Source organism: Equus asinus, chromosome 6 (assembly GCF_041296235.1).
Source record: "Equus asinus isolate D_3611 breed Donkey chromosome 6, EquAss-T2T_v2, whole genome shotgun sequence".
In the NCBI taxonomy this organism is placed as follows: Eukaryota; Metazoa; Chordata; class Mammalia; order Perissodactyla; family Equidae; genus Equus; species Equus asinus.
Window position 1 is genome coordinate 98,383,863 of NC_091795.1, and position 25,434 is coordinate 98,409,296.

Here is a 25,434-nt window from a genome sequence, read left to right on the forward strand (position 1 = left end):
ACCGATACAGCTGTTTCACCCCAAGAGGTGAAAACCTCTTCTCCTCCCTAGGTTTTAAGTGTCAGCCCCTTGCTCCAGTTACTAAGGCTGTGGGCAAACCTCCCCAACAGCCCACAGCTTCACTTTGCTCATGAATTTGCCATGTGGGGAGGGCTCTGCAGGGACGGCTCATCTCTGCCCCACTTGTCATCAGCTGTGGTGGGGCTCAAAGGGTATAATCATCTGCAGACCTCTCACTCACCTGCCATGGGTTTGATGCTGACTTTGGCTGACTCCTTGGCTGGGCTGTAGGCAGAACATCCATGTGGCCTCTCTGTGTGGTCTGAGCTTCCTCACAACATGGTGGCCAGGTTCCTGGAGTGGATGTACTGAGAGAAAGAGGCAAGCAGAAGCTGCCTTGCCTTCTCTAACCTAGCCTCGGCTGTGAAGAAGTGTGGCTGCCACAGCACGTCATTTGTTGAGGTGACACAGAGGCCTGCCAATTTCAGTGGGAGAGGAAACAGACTCTATCTCTTGGGCACCTCAAGGTTCTGGAAGAACGTGAGACTGGAAACATGTCCATGACCCATTTGAGGAAATACAATCTATCCCATGCCTGCAGGTCAGGTCTATTACCCACTATGCTACCTATAATTTCTGCTCCATTCACATTTAGACACAAGTCAAACACTTTTGTTTTTGGTGATTTTCTTTTTATCTGCGTTTTCTGTCAGCTTGGAGAAATGTTTTTTTCATACACAATCAAGCTTTGATGTCCTATCACGACCTTTCATGTTACTATCCCCTGAAACTCTAATGTGCATTAAGGAAAACTTTCTGATCTTCTGTTTCTTTAAACTCTGCCTTTGTCTCCATCTTCCTTCTCAATAATTTCCACAGAACTTTAGGGCAAGAAAGTTTAGTGGTATATAACTCACCACTCCTACCTACAGATGGGAAACGGAGGCCTTGTAAGAAGGACACGGAGAGATGGGGAAGAGAATCAGAATTCACGTGTCTCGACACTTACACTGGTGCTTATCTTGATACACGCCCAGTCTCCAACTTCTTTGCTGTAAACCAGACATTGGAATTTCTAAAGTTCCTTATATCTATCTCTATCTATCTATCTATCTATCTATCTATCACCTAATGACCTGTCTCATCCAGGAGTTATATTGTGGTTTCATAGCTACATACATACATATATTAAGAAGCAGTATTCTTTGATTCAGGAAGCATTTTTTAAATACTTTAAAAACCTACCCATGGTGTACACACACACACACACACACACACACACCCTCTCTATTACCAGGCAGGAAGAAAGAATTATTTCCCAAGATACATCATCCTGTAACACTCTGAACACTATCAAATGCCATATTCGGGTTTCAGGGCTGCAATTTTCATGCTGCGGTCATATTACTCCATTTCCTGCAGGGTCTTAGCCCCTCTGTGCTGACCTACGCAGAGGTTTGCAGGGTGGGGGTGACGAATGGGGAGCGCAGCCCCGGAGAGGGTCCCTAAGTAGATGGCTTTCATCTCTGAGGAAGCAGAAACAAATGGTCTTCTCATCTCCTTGCTCCCTCCCTCTGTCTCAACCTCACAGGAAATGCACAGCGACTTTGACTGCAAGTTGCAAGGTTTTTATTTCCCAAGAGTTATCACAGACGCTTGTCTGGACAGTTGAGTGGAGCCTGCAGTGTGCTGGAATAAAGTGATTTAAAAATCATTTTCTGGCATAGGGAGAATGTTGTGGCAAATCTTCAGAATAAAGCAACTTTGCATACCTGGTTCCACACCTCCCCTCGGGGTCAGATTTCACACATGCAAATTAAAATGTCAGTTTGATAGTCTGTGCTGCTCAGCTGCAAAATCGCTTCCTGGGCCAGTGAAGTCTTAGTCCGGGGCTTATGGTAAAGCTCAGTTCTGGGCAACGCCGCACGATTCTGTTCAACACAAATAGGATGTGCCTGGACTTCGGCAGGGTATGTGGATCCAGCCACACTGTTGTTTCCTGGTTGGATGGCTAATATGAAGCACCTACTGGGTATCTTGCGGAGTCCTAAGCTGTTTGCATTTCTACAAGTCTTAGCCACATGGAAGTGGAATCTGCCTATTCTTATCCGGTCTGCATTTTCTTGACATGTAAAAATCGTTTCTATTTTAGGATATATATATATGGGATATATGTATCTCATCTTGCTAACATAGCTGTTTTGATGGCCTGAGAGGATAGATCTGGAGGGACCTGTCTGGACCTCCTGTTTATCAAGGAGACCAGATGCGGAGGGACCAAAAGGACTTCATTAAAACCCTCTCTCTCCCAAGAGACAGTTTCATGACGTAGGTTCTAGAGCAGCCTGACTATGCATCCTCGTAAACCTTTCCCAGGTGTTGGTGTCTTTTAAACTGAGGCACAGGTTGCTTTCTCCTCAGAGATCTAAAGCCAGTGGTCATGAGTAACATCTTTTGTAAGGCTGAGCAACAGAAGGCCCATGATGCTGGGGACAAAGAAGTCTCAGAGAAAGAGGGTGAAGGCGGGAGGAAATGATAAAATTGGGGGCACATAACAATGTGCTTCCCGAAATAGAGGAAGTCAGCTTATTGTCCTCCAAGAAAAAGAAATGCTTTTCTTAATGAGGAAATGTCTTTAGAAATGTCCAAAAATGTTAAGTTGAAACATACACAGTTTCAAACTGATTGGACCAGAGATTTTAGAAAGACTCACTCATGTTTTCCCTCGGCTGAAACGGTCAATGCAGAGGCTGCAGGGTCGCGTGCATGCTCAAATACCCCCTTGATGCCCCACGGCTTCCAGCACAATCCTTTACCTTTTCACTGTGTTTTCAGGTTGCTCTGTCTCCAAAATGTAATCGAACCCTGCTGGCTAAGCTCCGGAATCCTGCAAGGATTGCATCATGGTTGACAAGTGGGTCCCACTGGTTCTGTGATGTTCCGTTAGCTGCTTTCTCGCTAGATTTGCCTAGTGGAGACAGAGCCTGCTCAGGAAAAGGAGATCCTCTCTGACCCCTCACCTATGGTGCTGGTCAGCTTCACAGTAGAGATGGTGAAACGACGTCCTTGAGTCAGAGACCAAAACACCATCCCTGAGAGAAGCTGCCCTGGGGAAGAACGTCCCTGGGAACAGTGACTCAAACTCCTGCTGGCCCCTCAAGGCTGTGTGGAGGCCCCTGGCCAGAGTTCCAAAGCTGAGCAGTGACATTTCATCCAGCTTTGCTTTCTTTCTCCTGCAGCACCTGAAGGCAAGCCACCCTAGTCGTCCCGTGGTTGGCCCTCAGGAACTGAGACACGAGCAAAAACAAACAGCTGGCCAAGGTCCCACAGCTCGCCTGTCCTGTGTGGAGTGAGGTGCTGCTGGTTGACATAAGAAGCAACTTCCTGGCTTTCTTTGGAGGCCCCTGCAAACCACGAAGATCTCTGAGAGGCTGGGACTGTGTGTTTTCCCCATATTTGTTATGCTTTTCACCAAGGCGCACCCAAGTTAATTAAAGCCCAATTAAGCCACAATGAGGCTCTAGATCTTGCTTATTCCTGATTCATGGATGAATTAACTGGCGGTGGTGGGTGGATACTGATCGCAAAGGGCCTGGAGGTAGAAGCAGTCTTCAAGTGGCATTCAGAGGAGTGGTCAATAAAATAGATGCTTTAGAAGTACTTGGCGCCCAGGGACCCATTCTTTATTTTTTCTGTACCCGACAATTCTAATTTTATGGTGTTTTAAATGGATAGCACCACCCATACACAGTTGACCTAATAGAGAAAGAGGAGACCTTCAGTTTGTGAGGACTTGGCGTTCTGGAACAGTGCTAAGAAGGACCTGCTGACGGACTTAGTCCAGCCTCATCTTTTTATAGAGGGACCAGGTTTGCCTCACGTCATTCAAGAGCTTAGCACTGGACCCATCCAGGGCGCGTTTCAGTGTCTGGGTGTCACAGCTATAATTGTTCTATTTTTTCATTTTCTTCATAAAATGTCTCTAAGTACTTAGAAACCTCTTTTTTGCCAAAAATACATATATATACACATATATACATAGATATACTTATGCACATGTGCGTATTTAAGACATTCAAATACACTTTATGTATTATCTATATTAAACATATATTTAAATTATATTTAAAATATGGTGAAATTATTAGGCACAGAAAAAATAAAGAATAAGTTATTTTATGCTAAATATATATGCTCTACCATGTATATATATGGATATAGGATTTTTTCGCATTTTATGACCAATTAACCTTTCCTTCTTCGAGGAATTTTGACGCAGAGATATCCAGAGAAATATATCATAAGCCATGTATTTGGACAAACATTTAGAGAAAGTATCCGTGCGTTTAGAATCCAATATGCATTTTCCTCGCGTAGTTTTATATACGCTTTGATTTACATTGGGTATGGAAAACACAGCAGTTACAACAAGGAGTAGCTACCAGTGCTTCAATTTTCACGGAGAAAATCATATTCTAAAAGCATAACATTTACTGATTTTCCAAATCCTAATCCATGATTAGATGGGAGGCTGTCTCCTAGGAAATATGCAAATGAAGAGGAAAGAAAATCACACTGCAGATTCATGACTAAAAAAATCATAAATGATCTCGTATCACCTAAAAAATGATAGAGGGAATCCTACTGACTAATATCCATGAGAGCCTTTCCCCTCTTATTTACTTATTTATTAACCTGCTTTAGTAACCATAATCCACTCCCCACTGAGCCGCAGGCTCACGTAATCTGGATCTGATCACCATCTCCAGACAATTGTGGCTGCAACTTTACACCCCACCCCCACGCCAGGATACAAAATTTGGCCCACCCCAATGACACACCACTAATTAAGCCAAGCCAGTGCTCTGTGCTAGTGTTGAGAGAACAATGATGTCGACATCCAGCCCTCAGGGGAGGGAGTTTCAAATCACAGTCAACAACGGTCCCCCAACTCACTCCTTAAAGGGAAATGTGCCCACAAGCTTCATCAAGTGGCACCCGTCAGGGCAGCTCACTTTGATTTTAATAACTGTATTTAGCTGGGTTTCCCTTTTTGTGCCCTGACTGCATAGTTCGGGGGTGGTGGTCACATGCAATACACATGGGCCAAGCCTCTTCCTTAGCTCTTGGAGGTGAAGGAGCGCAGAAGGAGCAGTGCGATTTTGTGGGGCTAGAGGCACTGGGGCAGAAGACAGCACCTCCTGGTGCATCCCTCTGATTCTCAGGCTGTCCTGGACTGAGGCATTGTTACCCCAGCAGGAAGCTGGCTTCCTACAGAGAACCCTGGGGGGCCTGGCTCTTTCCAACTGTTTGTCCACAAATTTTTGAGTAAGGCCTGACTCTAGGACTTATGAAAAGTGCTACAAAATCCCAGAAGAAAGCATTTGCTAAATAAGGAAGTATTCAGGGAGGGACTACAACATTTCAGGGGACAGCCAGGTCCCCAGTCCTCAAGAAGGTGAATCACTGCCCTGATTCTCATACCAGACAAAGACGCACCCAGTCCTTCCTCCAGGATTCCCTCTGATAGCCGTCAAAACAACTCCCAAGGGGCATCTATAAAAAGGTATCTGACCACTGGCTCCAGCAAGAGTCAGGATTTGGGAAAACAAAATCTTCTATTTTCAGCAGGAGGTTGTAATGCATAAATTTGCCAGTTTCCTAAAAAAAAAGGAATAAATGCTGATTACTATCCTGGATTTGTCTTAGTCCCATTGGGAGAGTATTTTATGCAGATCAAGAGCAGCATAAGGCTGCAAGATATTAACAAAAAATAGATTAAGCAGTTATGTAAAAACACAGGAATAATAGTGTGTGTGTTAAAGGGCCTAAGGCTGTAAAATTTCCCCTTTATTAAAAAATGCTGACACGAGGACAGGATCCAAAACAAACCTTCATGTGGTAAACTAAGAATTTAATTGGCAGAGTAAAAGCATACGTATATGATAAGTACATAGATGTAATCATATACATACGTACTGTTCAAATATATGCACACACATACATTCACATTTTACTTAGCAATGTACATAAGTTTGTAAAGTAAATAGACGGTGCCAGATAAGTTATTGCCTCAATCCAAGCCGGCAGAATATTGAAATTCCTTCCTTCCACTTTTCCTTCCTTCCTTCCTTCCTTCCTTCCTTCCTCCTCTTCTCCTTCCCTCCTTCAAACACTAATTATCTAACATATGCTAGACTAGAGACCAGGTATATTAAGAGATCCAAACACAACTGTTATATGGAGTCTATAGTATAAACAACTAACAATAATACAAAGAACGTGAAAAACATGCTTGTATAGATGCACAGGCATTTTTAATGTGATGGCACAAAACAAGTGGCAGCATTGTGTGGAATTTGGAATCGGAAGTTCTGAGTTCAAATCCCCTCTCTGCCGGCGGCTGCCTGTATGATCTTAGTGAAATTCCTTTCTTCCAGGAAATGAAAATAATGATGTTTGTGCTATCCTTTGCAGAAATCGTATAACTCAAATGATTAAAGCTGTCAAAACATTGAAAATAAATACACAACTTCGTGTAACATACATATTCACACATACACTTAAAGAAAGTGGATGTTTAGTCCAGCATTGAAGGGTAAGTAGGATTTCTAGAGGACCGGGTGGCCAGATGTTCTAGCCTGAACAAGCAATCTCAGCGCAGCTAAAGCTCGGACGGTGGTATGGAGCTCTGCTGGCTGGCACGCCCAGCGATAAGCAAGCATTCAAATGGCAGGTCTAGGGCTGAGGGCACATGTGCGCACACACACACGTATCATGGGACTACATCACAGAGACCTTTGAATGCTCTGCTAAGGGGCTCAGTTGATTGATTGATTGATTGATTGAAGATGGGCCCTGAGCTAACATCTCTTGCCAATCTTCCTCTTTTCTTTTTTCCTCCCCAAAACCTCAGTACGTAGTCACATATCCTAGTGGTAGGCCATTTCAGCTGTTCCATTTGGGACACTGCCACAGCGTGGCTTGATGAGCCATGTGTAGGCCTGCACCCAGGATGCAAACTGGTGAACCCTGGGCTGCGAAGTGGAGGGAGCAAACTTAGCCACTCAGCCACAGGGCCGGCCCCAGGGGCTCAGTTTATTTTGGATAAAGGAAATGGCGTTATTGATCTGTCTTTCAAGTTGATAAAGCCAGGAGTAGTGTGAAGATAGACTGGAAAGGTGTGAGGTGAGGAGAAGAGTAAAGACCATGTAAAGCCCATTAGCATAGCCTCCGTGAGGGGGTCTCAAAGTGGGGTTCCTCGGGTAGCATCAGCATTACCGGGTAGACTAGTGTCCTTGAGCTGCCATAATGTACCATAAAGCAGAGGGCTCAAAACCAAAATCCATCCTCTCACAGTTCTGGAGGCCAGGTCCAAAGTCAAGGTGTCGGCAGGGCTGGTTCCTTCTGACGGCCGGGAGGGAGAATCTACAACTTGTCTCTTCCCAGCTTCTGGTGGTGGGCTGGCGCTCTTTGATGTCCCTCAGCTGGTAGACACATCATTTCAGTCTCTGCCTCTGTCATCATGTGGGACTCTCCATGATTGTCTCTATGTTCAGATGTCCCTCCTCTTATAAGGACACCAGTTGTTGGATCGGGGCCCACCCTAGTCCAGTCTGACTTCATCTGAGTTTGATTACATCTGCAAAGACTCTATTTCCAATAACGTCACGTTCACAGATTCTGGGATTGAGGATGTCAACGCATCTCTTAGGGGGACACAATTCAACCCATAATACCAGTGATCTCTTCAAAAGTGCGAATTCTCCCACTCAGTCCCAAAGCTGTTGAATCAGAAGCTCTGAGGGTCTGGCTCAGAGCTCTCTGTTTTCCCCAGGCCCTCCTGGGGATTCCGAGGCTGTTCACACTTGAGCGCCACTGGCTTAGGTGAAAGTGGAGAGGAGACCGGAGGGGGACAGTGTAGTTCACGTGGGAGAGAGAACTGTTGCCAGAGACACGTGAAGGAGGGAGATAACACAAGAATGATGAGTATCTCACTCAACATTATTTTAGTTGACTCAAACATGATTAAGCAATTAAATAATGGGAGTTTATTGTAAAGCTTTTCAGGGAATCCAGAGAAGTGGGTGCAGGTTATGGAAACAATAATGAACTCAGGGAACTGTCTCCCTACCTCTCTGTCCCTCTTTCTCTCCATCTCTCTCCTTCTCTCTCCCTCTCCTCCTCTCTCTCCATCTCTCTTTCCCTGTCTCTCTCCCTCCTCCTCTCTCCCCCTCACCAGCTTTCCCTCTCTCAGTGCATATGCTCAAGACCATCCCACATCTCCTGTTTACACACTCTAGGTTTAAAAACACAGCAGAGACCACTAACATCACTGAATTCCCATTATGAGTTTCCAGGAGAGAGAATCTGTTTGGCATGCCTTGGGTCCAGAGCCAGTATCTGTGACTAACGAGTAGGATTGCGCAGTATCAGTGTGACTACCAAGACCCACCCATGTGGGCACAAGGGCAATGATTCTCAAAAAGGAGGTCTCATAGACAGGCAGACACTCCAAGACAACTCAAGTTTGCTGGACCCCTGAGTCCAGGCTTTTCCTACTGGCCTCCAACGGCCTCTTAAGAGAACAATTTCTCATTGAAATCTGGGGAGCTCAAGTAGGAGATTTTAGAAATTGGACGACTAAATGGAAATCGTAAATTAAATCTTGAGCAAGAGAGAAGATTATAGATTGGAATTGAGTGGAGCTAGGATTAGAGATAAAAGCCGGAGATGGAGCCAGGAGACACTGGAGAAGTTTCAGGAGCCAAGATCAAAATAAACAAGCACTGAGACAATTCGGCTTAGGGAAGTGGTGGGTCTCCAGTGGGTTCAAAAGGCAGGTGTGGGCTGCAGCCGCAGGCTGATCCTGCAGGGCTGAGTTAGAACCGATGTAGGAAAAAACACCCAACTAGGCTTGAGCTGGTCATTCGACAGTGATTCTCTCCTAGAACAAAACAGAGAGAGGGAAATGCAACTTTATATTTGTCTATAAAGCCAGAGCAACACCTTGAATACCCCTGAAATGTTACAGAAAGAGCCTGGGCTGGTGAGCACCAGAACGGGCGACAGCACTGCCACCGACTGGCTTTGATCCAGGAAACATTGCTTCTTCCAGCTCAGTATTTTCTCTGGGAAACACGGAGCTTGTAGCAAGTAACCACCAGGGTCCTGGGGGCCACTTAGGTCCTGCTGTTTCATGAGTGCTTATAAGAAGCCCTAGTTTAGCATTGCTTTGAGCTACTCTGTTCTAAGAAAGAAAATTTAGAAAGAAAAAAGGAACCGAGGTAAACACAATGGAGAAAGCTGCTGCGAGAGTTAAAGTGAATGCCTGGAAGCTCTGAATCCTTACTCTACATCGGATCAGAGAGAGGAATTCTTTGCTTTTTTGCAAATCCAAATAATCCTGCTGGATTTGCGGTAAATTAGGCACACAGTCACTCAGTCCTTGACACACATTGTGAGGAAATTATTTCATTTATTTACCTGGTATATTTAAAGCATTCCACTCATCTGAGAGCAACTGGATAGGTGAAGAAAATGCAAACCCAGTACTGAGACGAAATGCTGCAGGTAAGAGCTTCGACAAGAGAGAAATAGACACCAGCGGTGCTCGGACACCGACAGTGAGGAAACCCCTGATATGGACCACCTGGGGCTTTGGGGAGGAGGAAGCCAAAAGTCAGTTAGGACTGACCATCCCCAGCTATAATTTGATTAAGCCCAATGCTGACAATTCTACCTGAAAGAACCTTCAATGAAACATGCTTCAGTCCTTCTCCCAGAGCAGATGCTGCCACGCCCAGGCTGAGGTCAGAGATGAAGCTGACACGTGCGGGACTTTATACATGATCCGGGAACTGCACACTTTTTAACACTCAAGCAGATGTAATTATCCCCAATTACACTTGAGGAACCTGAGTCTACAGAGGTCAAGTATGACTTGTCCAAGGTGACACAGCTCATAGGTGGTGAGTGTGACACCAAAGGTGTGATTTCCACGCTAGAAAACGTTTTAATGATGGTGGTCAGGAATGAGGATAACATCTCTTCTCTCTGGGAAAGAATAAATGAGACTGAGATTCACTTTACACATGCAAAAATCCTTCATCTGTACAGTTCTTATAATTTAACTCATTTAATTATGACAACAACCTTTTTGGTAGACGATGTTAACAGATTCTACAGGTGTGGACAATAACTGGGAGAACCTTAGCAAATGGCACATTATCTAATAGTAAATGGTTGTGCCAGAACTTGAATCTTTGCCTCCTGACGCCATATCCAGTAATTTTTCCTAGCACATGCTGTCTGCCATGTAAGCAGGAGACTGGATTTCAATATAACATTGCCACACCTGTATTTCTGGTGAAATGTAAACATATTTTCTTTCAAGCAATATAGAGTAGAATAACGACTGTTCAAAACCTGCACAGCCTCATTCAGAACAGAAGAAATAACATATTCATAGAGACGCACATTTAGGTGTGTTACATATATTACCTATCTAATACAAATCCTAGTCTGCGCTAGTGGACTTTTCCAGTGTTGCTTGGAGAACTCAGTTCCCCAGCATCAATCAGTGAGTCGATCAATCAGTGTCAGCTACCATCCCCCACAGCACTCTGCACAGTCTGCTTGTTGCACGTGTAGGAAGGCACCCGATGTGAGGGTACTGGCCTCCTGACTTGATTTGGGCCTCGCGTCTCAAGCCGCCACCTGTGTTCTCTGTCCAGTGTTTGGGTACATCCCGCTTGTTGCTCTTGACGGCCAGTCACAGGGCCTTGCACCGTTCCTTGCAAAAAGCTGTTAAACCAGATGACATGGTCTGAGCTGGCGTCTGGCTACCCGATCCTCTCAAAGTGAAGTCTATTTTCATGTAATTCAGTATCAAACAGAAGTTCAATCGCATTCGTGTTACTTGGTTTTTATTGAGAGCCGAGAGCTGGTGAGGTGGGGTCCCAGGTACTTCTCTAATTCTTGCAACAACCTCATGCAACTGATATGATTAATCACAAATGAGGAAACAGACTAATCCATGTGTTAGAATGGAGCTCTGAATCATTGAAAGTCTGTATTTTCCTCCAATATGTTAGACTGATTATCTTGATTGATACATTGCAAGTTTCTTTTTGTGAAACTGCTTATTCTCACTTTTCATGAGAATATCTTATATATACATACTTTTTTTTCTGCTGGACCTTTTGTGCTGCAGAGGGACACTTGCAAACCATTTGGTCACGGACAAAGTTGAATGCAGGACTATTGGACTCGTCAACAGTTTAAATCTTTCCCTTGTATCCAAACAAAACACTGATTCCCATGCCAACCTTCCCTTTGGATTTTCAGTTTGCATTTTCATCACACACACGTGCACACACTCACACACATGTCACACACTCACACATATATGTATACACGCATGTATACACATATATACATGCATACTCACACAGGGATACACTCATACACACACATAATATGCACACCATACACACACACACGCACACACAGACACACACTTTCATTCCAAAAAGCAAAACCAAGATTTGTCATAACAGCTCACATTCTCCTCCACGTAGGGAGATTCTTCAGTCCTCCCCCTGCATCTGTGATCCGCGATGCTGCAGCAGTTCCCCTCGCTGTGTGGGATTTGGCATTTATCTGTCCCTCTCCTGGAGGGTCTGTTTTAGGAGCCTTCCTGGAGCAGTCATGCATTCCGATACCAGGGAGCAAGCGGATCTATTCTAAAGACATCCTTGCAGGAGGCACGTTGCTCTCATGGGCCTCGTGGTGCATCACCTGAATTCCTGCCCTGTGCCCTTCATCACAAGCTTCTGCTCCTGGGGTACTCTCTTCCTGCGCAGCTTTGTCATGTTTGAGATTCAGCATACTTCTGGAAGGGGAAAAATGCGTTAACTCTTTAAAACAAAATTGCAAATGAATACTCCCTCATTCTGGTTCTCCAAAATAGTTGGTCCAGGAATCTTCAGAAGACACATTAAATCTTTCTCAAATGCTCTTTTGAAAAGATTCCAAGTGACCTATCTGCCTTCTCTGAGGATATTTTAAAATGGCTAAACACACTATATTTATCAGTTATACTCTCAAGTAATTAAAGTCAGGTTCTGAAGACACAAAAATGAGTAAGATGACTTTGAGAAGTTCAGAAATAACACCTTGAGTCACGTATTAAACCTTGAGAATTAACCCAAGTGCATATATGTGTGTGACCCCACAAATGCGTGTATGCATGACCATCAGTAGGTGATTGACAGAACGGTCGTATTATTACTTACACATTCCTTCCAACTGAGGCCTTGTTGAAATCCTCATTTGGCGTGTATAGGGGAAACATTTGCATCCTGATCCTGTTCAAATGATTTTCCTTTACTATCTGGTCTTAGATCTGGTCCTCTGCTGAGCAGTTGGCAAACTTTGTACGTACATGATCAGATAGTAAATAGTTTAGGCTGTGGGGGCCATCCCATCTCTTTGTACTACTCAGCTCCACTGTTGTAGTTTGGAAGCAGACAGACACAAAGCACAAAGAGTGACTGTGGCTGCCATCCAATAAGACTTTATTTACAAAATCAGGTGGCGGGCAGATTTGGCTTGTGGTCAGCATGCTGACCCCTGCTCTGCTGGGTCCCGGGCCATTCAGGGGCCAGACTGGCTCGAGCTGGAATGATCACTTCCGTGCACTGGAACTTTTGTGTCAATTACAGGTACTTATCATCTCTGCAATTCCTTGACATTCACCATTAAGGTACAGACTCTTCTTTAACATTTATAACTCAGATTTCATGTTCCCTTTGTTTCAGGGCAAATCTGTAATTCTGGAATAACTCCAGGGCATCGGGCTTGAGGAAAAAGGGAGTGAGACAGGGAAATAAAACTCACAACATGCATTGTTGAGCTCGCCACTACTTGGCATTAAGAAAAATCACCTGCTTGTCTCACGAAGCCATCTTCAGACATGCCATACAGACTGCTGACTTCTCAGGAGCACCATCTGTGGAGGGGCAGGGGGGAATTTATCCTCCAGGTCCTACCTCCCACCCAAAGCTCACACTCCGGGACAGTAAGCCTCTTACTTCCAGACTGCACACAAATGGGCCCTGAGTGGGTCCCACTGGGTTTTATGCTCAGCTACAGCAGGCGAGCCCTCATCTGAGGTGACAGATGATAGATGGGCATGGAACAGGGCTGTGAAGTTGTGCCCCCTGACACTGGATGCCACTGCACTGGTGAGAAAATGGCCAAGGGCAGGAGGTGCACCCTGTATCTCATACTACTCTGAACCACAGCCTCCCATGTACCCAGATCCCACAGGATTTTTGTCATGACAGATGCCCTCATTTCTTCCCTGAGGGAGGAGGCAAAAGCCCAATAGGTCATAGCGTCCCCTTCAAGGTGGTGGCTGGTCATATTCCTGATAAGACTAAGTCACGAAGAAGAAGAAAACCCTCAGCTGCTGCAGCTGATCTGGGGACCAAACTGATATTCACTACATTTCTCTTCGCCACTCATGGATTTTCCATCTAATGGGAATTCCTCTGCCCTCCTAAATTTATCTTACCCTTGGCCAGCGGGTTGAGTGGTTCGGTTTGCTTCCTTGATGGGGTGATTCCAACCTTCATCCCAGGAGGATAGGAGCCCTCAGTGATCTTGACCTGACAGGCATCAGTCCCAGTTTGCCCATTTATCACCAGGTATGGAAGCACCTAAGCACTTACTCAGGCTCAGTTACACTGACAGTGCTTTCTGGTCACCTAGTGCACTGGCCTGAAGAGACCAATGTGTAGAGAAGGTAGATAGAACTTCCAGTTCAGTAGGAGCTTTACTGATCCCCATTAAAAGAGTTCCCCATTTGGATATTAGGACTGCTGACCAAGCTGAACCAAAGGTGACAGAGAACGGAAGCACACACTCCCTAAGTGGGTCAATGTGGGTGATGGTGAGAGGGGCCAATTCTACCTCCATCTGTTGGACGCCATGCTCATATGTCCTAACTATTAAGGACCCATTGCTTCTATATCAGTTATTGGTTCAGCATATACACTGGAGTCCCCAATACCACCTAACGTCCACCATCAAACTCAGTCTTTAACCAGCCACTGCACATTCTATCAGGCTAGATGTTTCGGTGTGATGGAGTTCATGCTAGAACCTGTGGACACATAACTATTGACTCACATCATTTGCCCATAAAATTGTTTCCTCCAGTCTGGGGCAAATTTGTATGTAATCAACCTGCCACCAAGTGGCTATCTGGTCTCAAGGAATGGTGTTACGAGAGTCAGCACCACTTTCTGCCACTGGACAGTTGGGCATTCAGTCATGGTGGCAGCTTGCTCAGCCATCGTAAGAGGGAGCCCATGGAAACAAATTGGGTTCATGATGACATTATTGGGCCACTGAGTCAACCATTCCCTGAACTCTATTTGTAGACATAATCTTACATGAGTTAATATATTTCCTTATTTTTAAAGTCAGTTTAAGTAAAGGTTTGGGTTGGGGAAAGAAAGATAGTTACTGGTAACTACCAGCCATATACTTGATTAATCATATTATTATCATAAACGGCACTCTAAACCAGCTGTTCTATAAAATTCAATGTAAAAGAAGGGTTACCTAAAAATGAGGCCTGGGTAGAAAAATGACTACTATATCTGACCACATTTTTTCTGCTGTAGTGTGTTGAGAAGGTTTCATTAGCAATTTTTGGTACCGGGCATTTTCTTACTTCTCTTGATATGTTCTGAAAGGCAGTAGCTCAATGACAGAGTGTACCTCATCCCAAAGTTTCCAGGCAAGGTCATAGATGTGCCACAGAGTTTATAGTTTATAAAGCAATATCTTAAACAGTGATGCCCAAAACTCCATCTGGGTACCGTTTATATCAGAATAACCAGAGTACTTATTAAAAAGACAGATTCCCTTGCCCTGCTTCAGATCAAATAATTAATAATCTCTAAGAGTAAAGCTTAGGGATCTGTATTTTCAACAAGCTCTCTGGATAATTTTCATTCACTGCCAAGATTGAGAACAAATGTCTAGAGAAAATTGGCTCAGATCAAAGCCAGAGTAAGAGCCCGCCAATGTAGCTACTTGGGATGAAAAAGTCCTTCTCCTTAATCCAGGCTCAGCGTCTCACATGTCTATTTGAACTTTTAGAAAGGACAATAGCTTCCTGATCTAAAAACTGGTTTTACTCTTACTCTGCCAATCTCTAGCACTGTATAACCCTGGAGAAATCTCTTTTTGAGGGGCTTCAGTTTTCTCATCTAGCAAGTAAGAGGGAGAGGATTATATAGGATTATATATAAGGTCATTGCTTCATAAGAAATTCTAAAAAACTCAATGACATCAAAATTGGGGAATGATTACAAAACTTTTGTACTCTTAGATTTATGTGATTTTATTTTAATTCACTGATTTTGATTTTTCTATTCCCACCACACATTTTATGTGTAAGCCAAAGGGTAATGGGAAGATGTGTTAGGCAGTAAAGTGTCCCCCAGAGATACTAATCAGTAGGAAACCATCTATGAGTTAAGAGCCTGCTTTGTGAAATTGAAATTTCACATGTTGGAAAGAAATTAACATGATCTTGTGGTATACAACGATACAACACAGCTGAGAAGTTGCTCACCAGGTGAAATTTTGCCTGACTTAGATTTTCCACTTTTAGAACTCACATAATTTGAAAGTATTTTATACAAAAATCTATTAGAAAGCACACTCCTGTTCTAGAATTATCATATAAGATGCTTGATGTTATTCCAGCTAATAAGAAGTTATTACCGTAAGGGCCATATTCCCCTTCTCTGTGGTCCTATAGGATGCTCCCATCTAGTCTGCAATATGTGATGTGGAAGGGTTCTGCTTTAGACTATAAGCATTTGCTTCCAATCCTGTAAATCTGATGTGAAAACTCATCACATTTTCCTGCTTCAGTCAAATCCCTGATGTCAAAACTCTTTAACCTCGGCACCTATAAAACAATTTGCCTGAAATGTTGTGATACTGTCCTTGATATCATCGTTCTCTCCCTCAGGCCCTGCAGTAGGAGTGAAGTCTTAAAGTCCTAAAATGAAACACTGTGATGAGATAAATTCCAGCGGTTTATGCAGTGTCCTAGCACTCGCTATGCTCATGGGCCAAACAGGCTGTCATCTAGAGCCCACAACAGCCCAATCAATCTTTGCGTAGTTTAGGTCTTCCAGTCGTCCTTTTGGATATTTCCATTAACAAATGAAGTTACAGAATCAGTTTTCCTGCCGTGCCAAGTAGCTTTTAAAGTCTGACTTCATTTAACAGCACTCGGGAAAGACCTGGGCCGTGTGTGTCTGTGTCTTTAGCTTGAGAACTGCACAGGACAGGGCAGAGCTCAGGAAGGAAACCTGCCACTTGACTTGCAGGTGAACAGCTCAGGGATGTAGCTGTGCACAATTTACTCGGCAAAAGCTTTCATCTCTGTCACTTAATTCTCATTAACAGTCACAGGAATGGGACATCTAAGTCCTGTTCTCTCTGCTGAAAATACGCTTCTTAACCTTCAGGACAACCAAATTCACTCCACTCATCACACGTTTTAAGGACTTTGAATAGCCTCCCACTTGCTGGCAGCTGACTAATGAAACGTGTGTGCGTGACAGCAGCGACATGTCCTGTACACGCAGTAGTGGGGTTAATGGAAGGGCTTTCTGACCCTCGTAAGGTGTGAATTCATAACTAGAGCTGGTGTGCACAGACTTTAACAGCTTGTCAAATGTGTGAGTTGAAGATAATGAATTCAAGTCCAGTTTGGGGGATTTTCTCTGGTTAGCAGGTTTATTAACAAGGATGATAGAGATATAGGAGCCACCTGGAAAAAACCCAGCATGTTCGGCAAGGAATTGGGATGGAACGGTCTTTTGTTGAAGGCTGCTTTGACCGTTGAGAATAACTACATCTACCTAACTCTCTACTCTTTCCTATAAAATTAATCAGCCTTCATTTTCATCAACTCCACACTTAGCAAAGAATAACCCCAAACTAACCATTTTGAAGGAGGGACGTGATTTTATGAGAAATCCTATCTGTACCATCCCAAAAGTCAGCCACTGGCCACCGGTGACTGTTGAGCACTTGAAATGTTGCCAGTTCACACTGGAATTGATCTAAAGGTAAAATGCACACTACACTGGAAACATTTATTACCAAAAAAAAAGGTAAAATACATCATTGATTTTTTTGTTAATTATACATAGAAGTGATAATAGTTTAGATATATTTGACTAAATAAAATATATTATTAAAATAAATTACATCTTTCTCCTGATTTTCTTCAATGTGGTTCCTAGAAAACTTAGCTATCTGTGTGACTCATATTATCTGTCTATTGGACAGGCTGCCTTAGATCGTTCTGATCCAACCTGAACACTAAATAAGGAAATTTCTCTCTTAAGTGATCAAATAATCACTTGACTTTTGTATATTGCATTTTCTTGGAATTATATCTACTGGGGGGACTTCTAGATAGCAGTTAATAAATTGACTCTTTCATAGGTCGTTAGTCCTAATTTCTATATACCAGATTTTATATTTAAATTCATAACTACACACTACTTTTTAAAATAACCCTAGAGTTGGACAGTGCGCATTTGGAAAAAATAAATTATTTTTTAATCTATCCCAAGTAAATTTCAACTTTCAGTTTCACTATATCAATTGTCAAAAGAAGCAGAAAAATATATTCACCTCTAATTCATTAATGACTTATTGTACCACTTATTTGCAAGGCAAGTGTTTCAATAATCAAAACTGATTATCAACTGGAAAAGTCCTGCTCAACCTCTCTGCTTCTCCCTGTTTCATTTCTCTTCCCTTATCTTCAAATGAGTCCTTTCTCTCTACTGGAATATTTAATTTGTACCGTATTCATGTAAAATTATTTTTTTCACGAGTGCATTTTTTTTTTGGTATTGAGTTGAAATTCACATAACACAAAATTAGCTATTTAAAAGTATACAATTCAGTGGCTTTTAGTGCATTCACCATGTTGTGCAACCACCACCTCTATCTAGTTCCAAAATATTTTCATCACCCAAAAGAAAGCTCCATACCCATTAAATACTCCCTGTCTATCTCCCTCTTTCCCCAGCCCTTGGCAACTACCAGTTTGCTCTCTGACTCTATGGATTTACCTATTTTAGAAACAGAATAGAACTTTCAGAATCATATAATTATATGTGATTATATATAATATATAAAATTATACGTGTATATATACAAATAATTATATGTGAATATATGTTTTAAATATATAATCATATACAGGGATTATAATACATAATAGTATATAGTGATAACATATTGTATAAATATATAACAATATATATGCATATAATCCATATAGATAGATAGATAGATTCAGGTAGTTGTTGAGTGTGTCTATTCTGATTATGCATTCTAGAACTGAAGAAACAACCATAGGGTGGCTTTGGGGACCCACTGGGCCCACCATGAGCCATGGAGCTGAGCTAAAACTCCGCTGATCACCTGACCTCCTAAGCCCCTACTCTGACTAGTGGGTCACAGCGATGCTTTGACTTTCCTGAAATTAGTCTGTTCAGTACTAGTGCGCAGTAATCTCTCCCAGATCTGATCATCTCCTCTCCTCCAATGCACAGTCACCCTGGGAAAGGCTGTAGGTCCCTTTGGGAGAGGCTGGAAGAAAGATGAACAGTATAAATTGTTGGCAGGAAGCAGGGTCCTTCCTCAAGGGGGCCGGTCTACCCTTCACTCCAGGGCATCGGGCTGGTCAACTGGCCCAGGTAAAGAAGGTGCCATTCCAAAAGATTGGCTGTAAACAGTAAAGGATGGCGAACCAACTGCATAACCATTTGCAACAAGAAAGGAGGATTCCCAACTTAATCATACATTACAATAAATTAAGATAGATTAAAACTAGGTTAAATAAGAGAATTAATAAAGTAATAGAAGAAAAAAATAGGCAAATATTTACCAAATCCTTGTATGAAGAAGAGTTTTCTCACCATGATATAAAACACAAAAATTATAAGGAAAAAAATGGGAATATTGAAGGCATAAATCCAAAAAATTTTGAACAAGCCCAAATCCAATACAAGCAATGGTGATTTTAGACTGTAATGCCTTCCCACTATGGAGGATACAATGCAAACTCCTTACTCTGGCTTTAAAGATGATTCTGAATTTGGCTCCAATCTACTTTTCTAATTGTTTGTCCTACCAATGACCACTCACCCTCCTACCTCCTGGCATATGGTCTAAACTCACCGAGTAACTGGCCAATGTTTAAGCACATTGAGCTCTATCTAAACATTTTCTCCTCACTCAGCCTGATGGTCAGCCTCCTCCACACAGGGAAATCCTATTTATCTGGTAAGGACTATCTCAATGCCATTTCCTTAAACTTCTGTATCTCCTTTAGCACTCTGGGCTGGGCCATGTAACTTGCTTTGGTCGGTGGGACGGTAGAAGTGAAAGGTTACCAGCAGTTCTTGTACCTCTGCCACCACCACGGGACATGCCTGGAGAGAGTGAGGGACATGGAGTGCAGGCATCCTCATTGTCTTAGTGGACTGACACCCCACCTTTACACCTGAAAGCCCAGTCAAGAGCAGAAGCCCCTCGCAGCCCAGCCCAACGAGGTCACCAAAGCTAGACAAATGTGCTAAACCAGTGGTTCTTGTGTTAAGCCACTGAGCTTGAGACAGCTTGGGAGCAGCATGATGGTGGCAAGTGATAAACGAAAGAGAGCCCTTGGAAGGCACTGACATGTGTTCCCCTGGAGTTTGCTGACATACGTGAGGCTGGAGACTGGTAAATGCTTCTCTCTCAGGAAGTGCCTAAGGGAGGTTAGTGGGAGGGCATGGTGGGCTGCCAGCACTCCCACCATTTGTCACGGTGAGGATGTGGGGGTTTCTTGTGGGCTTGGTGGGAAGGAGCGTTAGTGGGGGCACGCTTCCCCATTCCGGGTGTTTTCATCCAGGGCTCTGTGGCTGAGACACTCCCGGCTTCTCTCAGCTCCTATCTTCACACCTTCCTAGAGCAAGTCAGGTGGCTTAACTGATGCTAGTGAATGTGGGAAGAATAAATGGGGTATACTCCGCCCTGCTCTCTTCTCTTCCTGGGGAGATAGCCGTGTGCAGGAAGCAGGCTCCTCTCCTCCAGGGCCAACCCGCCACCATCCCTGCTGTGGGAGGCCAGTCTCGGTTCACTGTTGGTGGCAAGCCTGCTGAGCTCTCACACTGGCTCTGTCCTTCACCTTGGTCTCTTTCAGTTACAAAGGTGACATTGTGCCTGTGCCTTATTCCTGGATTGACTTTTCTGTTTTTCCAGGTCCTGGACAGAGAAAGTGGCACTATTGATTGGAGTTCCCTTGGAGACGTATCAGGTAGTTTGAGTTACCTGTAAGTAAAAGGTGCCAGAGTGAGAAGATTCTGGTGGTAATCCGGGATGTGTAGTCCGAAGCCAGAGCTGGGGGCACGTGGAGTGCTCAGCTGATGAGGGCAGCATGCCCCTCAGGAGCTCTGCAGAGGGAAATCTTTTCAGGCTGCCTTCCTCCTGCTCCCCTGAAGCAGCCAAGTGCTGAAGGCCTGCCCCTGGGAGGGCGTCCATGGCCTGCCAAGGAGAGCTCTGCGAGCACTCGCAGCAAGAGCAGAGAAGGGAAAACTATTTTGCAGTTTTCAAAATAAGCTCTTTACCAAGCCCCTGCTCTGGGAGGGCCAGGACAGGGAAGGGGTGGCATCAGAATGAGGAAGGGAACACTGCCCATCCACCCTCTCAAGAGAGGGCTGAGCCCAGGGAGCAGGGTGGAGCTCATCCAGAGCCAACCAAGGGCTTGGAGGGGGACTGAGTTCAAATCATCCCGAAGAGGACTTTTTGAGAACTGAACGGACGCCTTAATTCCCCAAATGGTCATATTTGCAATTGGAAGCGACTAGTAAGACATGGGACCTTCCACAATATTGTCCTTCTGGTAGGGAAAGGAGCTATTATGGAGAGAATTTGAAGCAGGAGTTGGAGGAAAATAAAGCAATTTCCTTTTCGTCCCACAGCAAATCCAGGTTGTGAATTGCACTTCCACGAGATACCTGCTGCTACAGTACAGCATCCCTGACCAGGAATTGCCTTAGAGGAGTGAGCCTCCATCAGTCCTGGCCTTTCTCTTTCCAGATCTTGCCCCTGGCTACTCTTCACAAATCCCTTAGGGACCCCCCACATTGCCTTCTTGAACTGGCCTAGGAGAGCTCCCCAAATCCTGTTCTGTTAGCATGCAGAATATCACTCCTTTCTTGGCTCATCAAAGTGTTTTCAAAAAAATTAAAAAGCAACATTCTTCCCAGGTGAAATGCTCTGACCTTGCAGAGGGAGGGGTCAGCTGCAGCTATCTCTAAAAATGACAATTCTTTTCTTCCAGATAAAAGAAGATCGCCTCCGACTCCACATCAGGAGAAGCCATTACTCACAGGTCCTGTGGCTGCTGGGAAGCTGCTGGGGGAGGCTGGGTTTCAAGGGAAATGACGGCACATGACTGAATCGTCAGGAAGGAGCGCTTTCTCCCCTCTGAGAGTGGGGGAGTTTCAAGGACGTGAGAACCACTCACCTTAGCAGGGAGAACAGAACATAGAGATTTTGTTCCTGGTCCCAGAAAAGTTCTCACCAGCCCACAGGCAGGGAGCCCATGGGGTTCCCTTCAAGCAGACCTTTCGTTGATGCCCTGCCCCCGCACAGGGTCAAATGTGAGATAGCGAGGGTTTAAACAAATGAGTAGTTGTCCACATAATTTTCTATATTGGGCTTTTCTCAGTTCCTAACGAGTAACTAATGTAAGGAGGTCGCGTGGAGCATGCGCTGCCTGCACTGTTGGTTCGCTTCTCCCACACGCAGTTACCATATCCTCACAAGTGGAGACCGACTTCAGTTCAATTCGGTTTGTTCAAAAGTCAAAAAGCATTTGCTGAGTGGTCAGGTGTTCAGCTAGGCTATCAGAAAAATAAAGATCAGTAGAAAAACAAACATTACAGCAACATCAAAAACTACCCAGTTCCCATGAAATTAAACTTCCAGGAAACTTGAGGCACAGTGCGCTTGACCAAGCTCTCGTCATCTCCAGAAGCACACAGCGTCTATCTGATGACGCGCGGCGGGAACTGAGTTTACAGACCTTCTCGCTATCATCACTCTACTTTGAAGAATGCACTTGATTCAAAAGTTAACGTAAACAATAATACGTAATTGTCTAGACAATTATTTCCGACACTAAAAATTGTACATGTGGAGGAAAAATATTGAAATACTTCTTAAAGATCACATTAAAAAAATTATCGTGCGAGCAAATCAGACTTCCCATGTTAAAATCACCGGCTGGCAGGTTTGCAGAGGGGCAGCAGATCTCACAGCAAGGAGCTGACTGCATGGGGTATTTTGGGGAACACGAGCAGAACAGGAGAGCTAAAAAATATCTCCCCCACTACATCCTCTCCAGCAAGCTCTCCCAGAGCCTGAATTTCTCTGGAGTTTCTTCTTCCTGTTAAATTGCAGGTGTGTTACAGAGAAGGGCAGCTAGCATGTCCCATAAGCACAGATTTTGTTTCTCAGGTTGTATTCGGTAAGGAGACCAGTAAGAGAAATTAAAGTTTGATGGAATGGGACAAGCAGGGGAGACTCAAGGTAAAACAATGTGGACAAGGGGGCAGGGGTGGCAGCAGGCAGCGGAGGGCAATTCTAGGTCTGAGGTAGCAAAGCAAATAGAACACCCAGCGTGGAGCAAGCTTTGGATGGTGCCCAGAGGAAAGGAAAGTGTCCAGGGTGAGCCCCCAAGAACCCCAGAGATGGACTTTCCTTCTTCCTTCACCAGTTGCCCTGTCTCCAGCTAACTGGTGGAGCCGGCTGCTTTTCACAGCTCTCGGTACCTTGCGCCTCTCAGAGACTGAGCACCGCTAGCATGAGCAGGAGCATCATCCAGGCAGGCGTGCTCCACAGTGGCATAATCAGTGTGGCTCTTTGTGTTGCTCCCTGGGGGAAATGTCTAGCCAGAGCATGGCCATGACTCGGATTGAATTTAGTGACTGTCAGCTGTTTGCAATCTGCAATCTTGTTTAATTTCTGGCCAGATCCCTCTGGTTTGAATACTCTCCAGACTTTTAATAACGTTTATTAGTTTTTCTTTGCTCTATTGAAATTTTATAAAATTGAGACAGTATAAAGAAATATAAAATCCTTATAATCCCACCACCCACAGATAACCAGGATTAATATTTTTGTGCATTATTTTCCTGTGTTTCTTTGAATATATTTAACATCACATTTCCTCAGCTCTAAGATTTCATAGATTATAAGATGCATGATCATTATATAAGAGGGCTTTTTGGAAAAAAGAAAGAAGAAAAGGAGAAGACATAGGCACCACTTTGTCCAGTGTTTACATAGTTTGTAAAGATGCAATTCATTTTATAAATGTGAAGAGTGCATATCAGAATCAAAGAAATGTAAATAGAGATCCTTATGATACAAATGCATCCGATTTCAGGGACATCACTCTGTTAAACACCCACAGGGCAATAACTGAGCTCCACCCTACCTGGCTGTGTGTTGTCTGGTGTGTTCCCACTTCCCAGGTCTCTCTGGGAATCTCCACGTAAACGTAACATCTTCCCGTCCCCTGAGGGCACACAGAGGGGCAGCTCCTGCCTCAGGAGTTCTCTGGCTTCAGACCATGATACCTCTTTTGCAGATAATCTGCTTCTCTCTGAGCCATACAAAGACCAAACACAAAACGATATTTAAGGTGTGCTCAATATCCCCCTACTGCCCTCAGATGGCTGGAAGAAAAGAAAATTCTAAAATCAAGAAGTAAAGTCCAGCAAATATTTTTATCACTGATAATAAATTTTATCTGTGGTATATACATTTTTTGGAGGATTTAAAATATAAATTTGGGGGGAATTCTAGTCCTTTCTTTCTCCCCCCACCCTCGTTTTCTCAGCCTGCCACTGGAGTATCCACACACTGGTTGCTGCCTGGCTTCTTTCTGGCCAATTTTTTCAGATTTTTACCCCAAGCTGATAGAAGCTTATCTCTTTGTTCCCTATTGCACTGTTAAATTCAGGTGACATATTTCATAAAATTGAGAACATAAACAGTTTCTTTATATTTCAAATTGTTTTAAAATTAAATTTGATGTGGCTGTCACCTACCTGGCTTGGTGGAAAGTCAAATCTCAGCGCAGGGTTTTCCACCTGCTCCCTTGAGCTCACGCGCAAATCCTCGGCTTATGCAATCTAATACCTCTGGCAGTGTGCTTCCGGAAACCTTCTGAAACTCAAAGAAACCGTTGAGTCCCCCTGCACAAGGAAGCCTGGAGCACAGAATTAGGGCCATATTTACAGGAGACTTCGGGAGGGGGAAACTGTCTCTTTCTTCTTGCTCTCCTCCTTGAGCAGCCAGAACACGGAAGGAATCGACATGCTGTGCCACAGACTGCTCACTGCTCATTAAACCTGGATATACTGCAAGACTGGCATCCCCAGCCACCCCTGTAGGCGTGGGCACGCGGCAGAGCCCACAGAACGTGAGTGGAAGTGAGGAAGACCCCTCCCTCCTAGCCTACGAACAAGTCCCTGGGTGCACTCTTCCACTGGCTGGATGCCAGGGCTCTGAGACCCTAGGGCATGACAGACCCGCCATGGGGAGGAGGCTGGTTCTCCATCAACAGGTGGAAGAAAGCCTCCTGCTCACCTGGAGGTGAGCCACCCTGGAGGATCATGAAAGAGAGACAGACTTCCACACATGGAACCACGGAAATTATGGAGTTTATTTCTTACATAGCTAGCATTACCTTAACGAATACATCTCTCAATTATCTGCATATGGGACATATGCAGATATATCATAATTTATTTAACCATTTCTGTTTTTGACATTTTGGTTCATTGACATTTTCTTAGAAATAATACCACTATAAACAGTCTTGAAAGAATATTTTTGCATACTTGGAGGAATAGTTATGAGAATATATTTTTATGAGTAGAGATTTGCAGTCAAAGTGTATTGAGGATTTTAAATGTCAGCTCAATTTGATAGAAACTAACAAATTGCCCCTAGAAAATTTGTGCCAGATTAGACTTCTCCAGGTAATGTACAAAAGCACCTTTTCCCTATATTTTCCAATTATGTACATCAGCAATCATTTTACTATTTGCCACTGTGAAAGAAAAACAAAGCCAAAATTGTAACTTAAAAAAACTTCTTCCTGATTTACTACAAGTAATGCTGAACTTCTTTTCCTTCTTGTATGCTTAAAGTTGTTTCTATTTCTTATGTGTATTACCTTCTCACATGTGTTTTGCAAGAATTTTTAATTGGATTGTTTACATTTTTCGTATTGATGTGTAGAAA

At 43.8% G+C, this 25,434-nt stretch overlaps 1 long non-coding RNA gene across 1 annotated transcript; it reads right to left on the minus strand.

Moving 5' to 3' along the window:
- Positions 1–5,896: 5,896 nt before the first annotated feature.
- LOC139045572 (uncharacterized) lies at positions 5,897–24,703 on the minus strand. Its single transcript, XR_011504232.1, has 3 exons — positions 24,234–24,703; positions 23,618–23,785; positions 5,897–11,896 (listed from the first exon to the last, which is right to left on the minus strand). It is a non-coding gene; the product is annotated as an uncharacterized lncRNA (long non-coding RNA).
- Between the last annotated feature and the right edge of the window lie 731 nt (positions 24,704–25,434).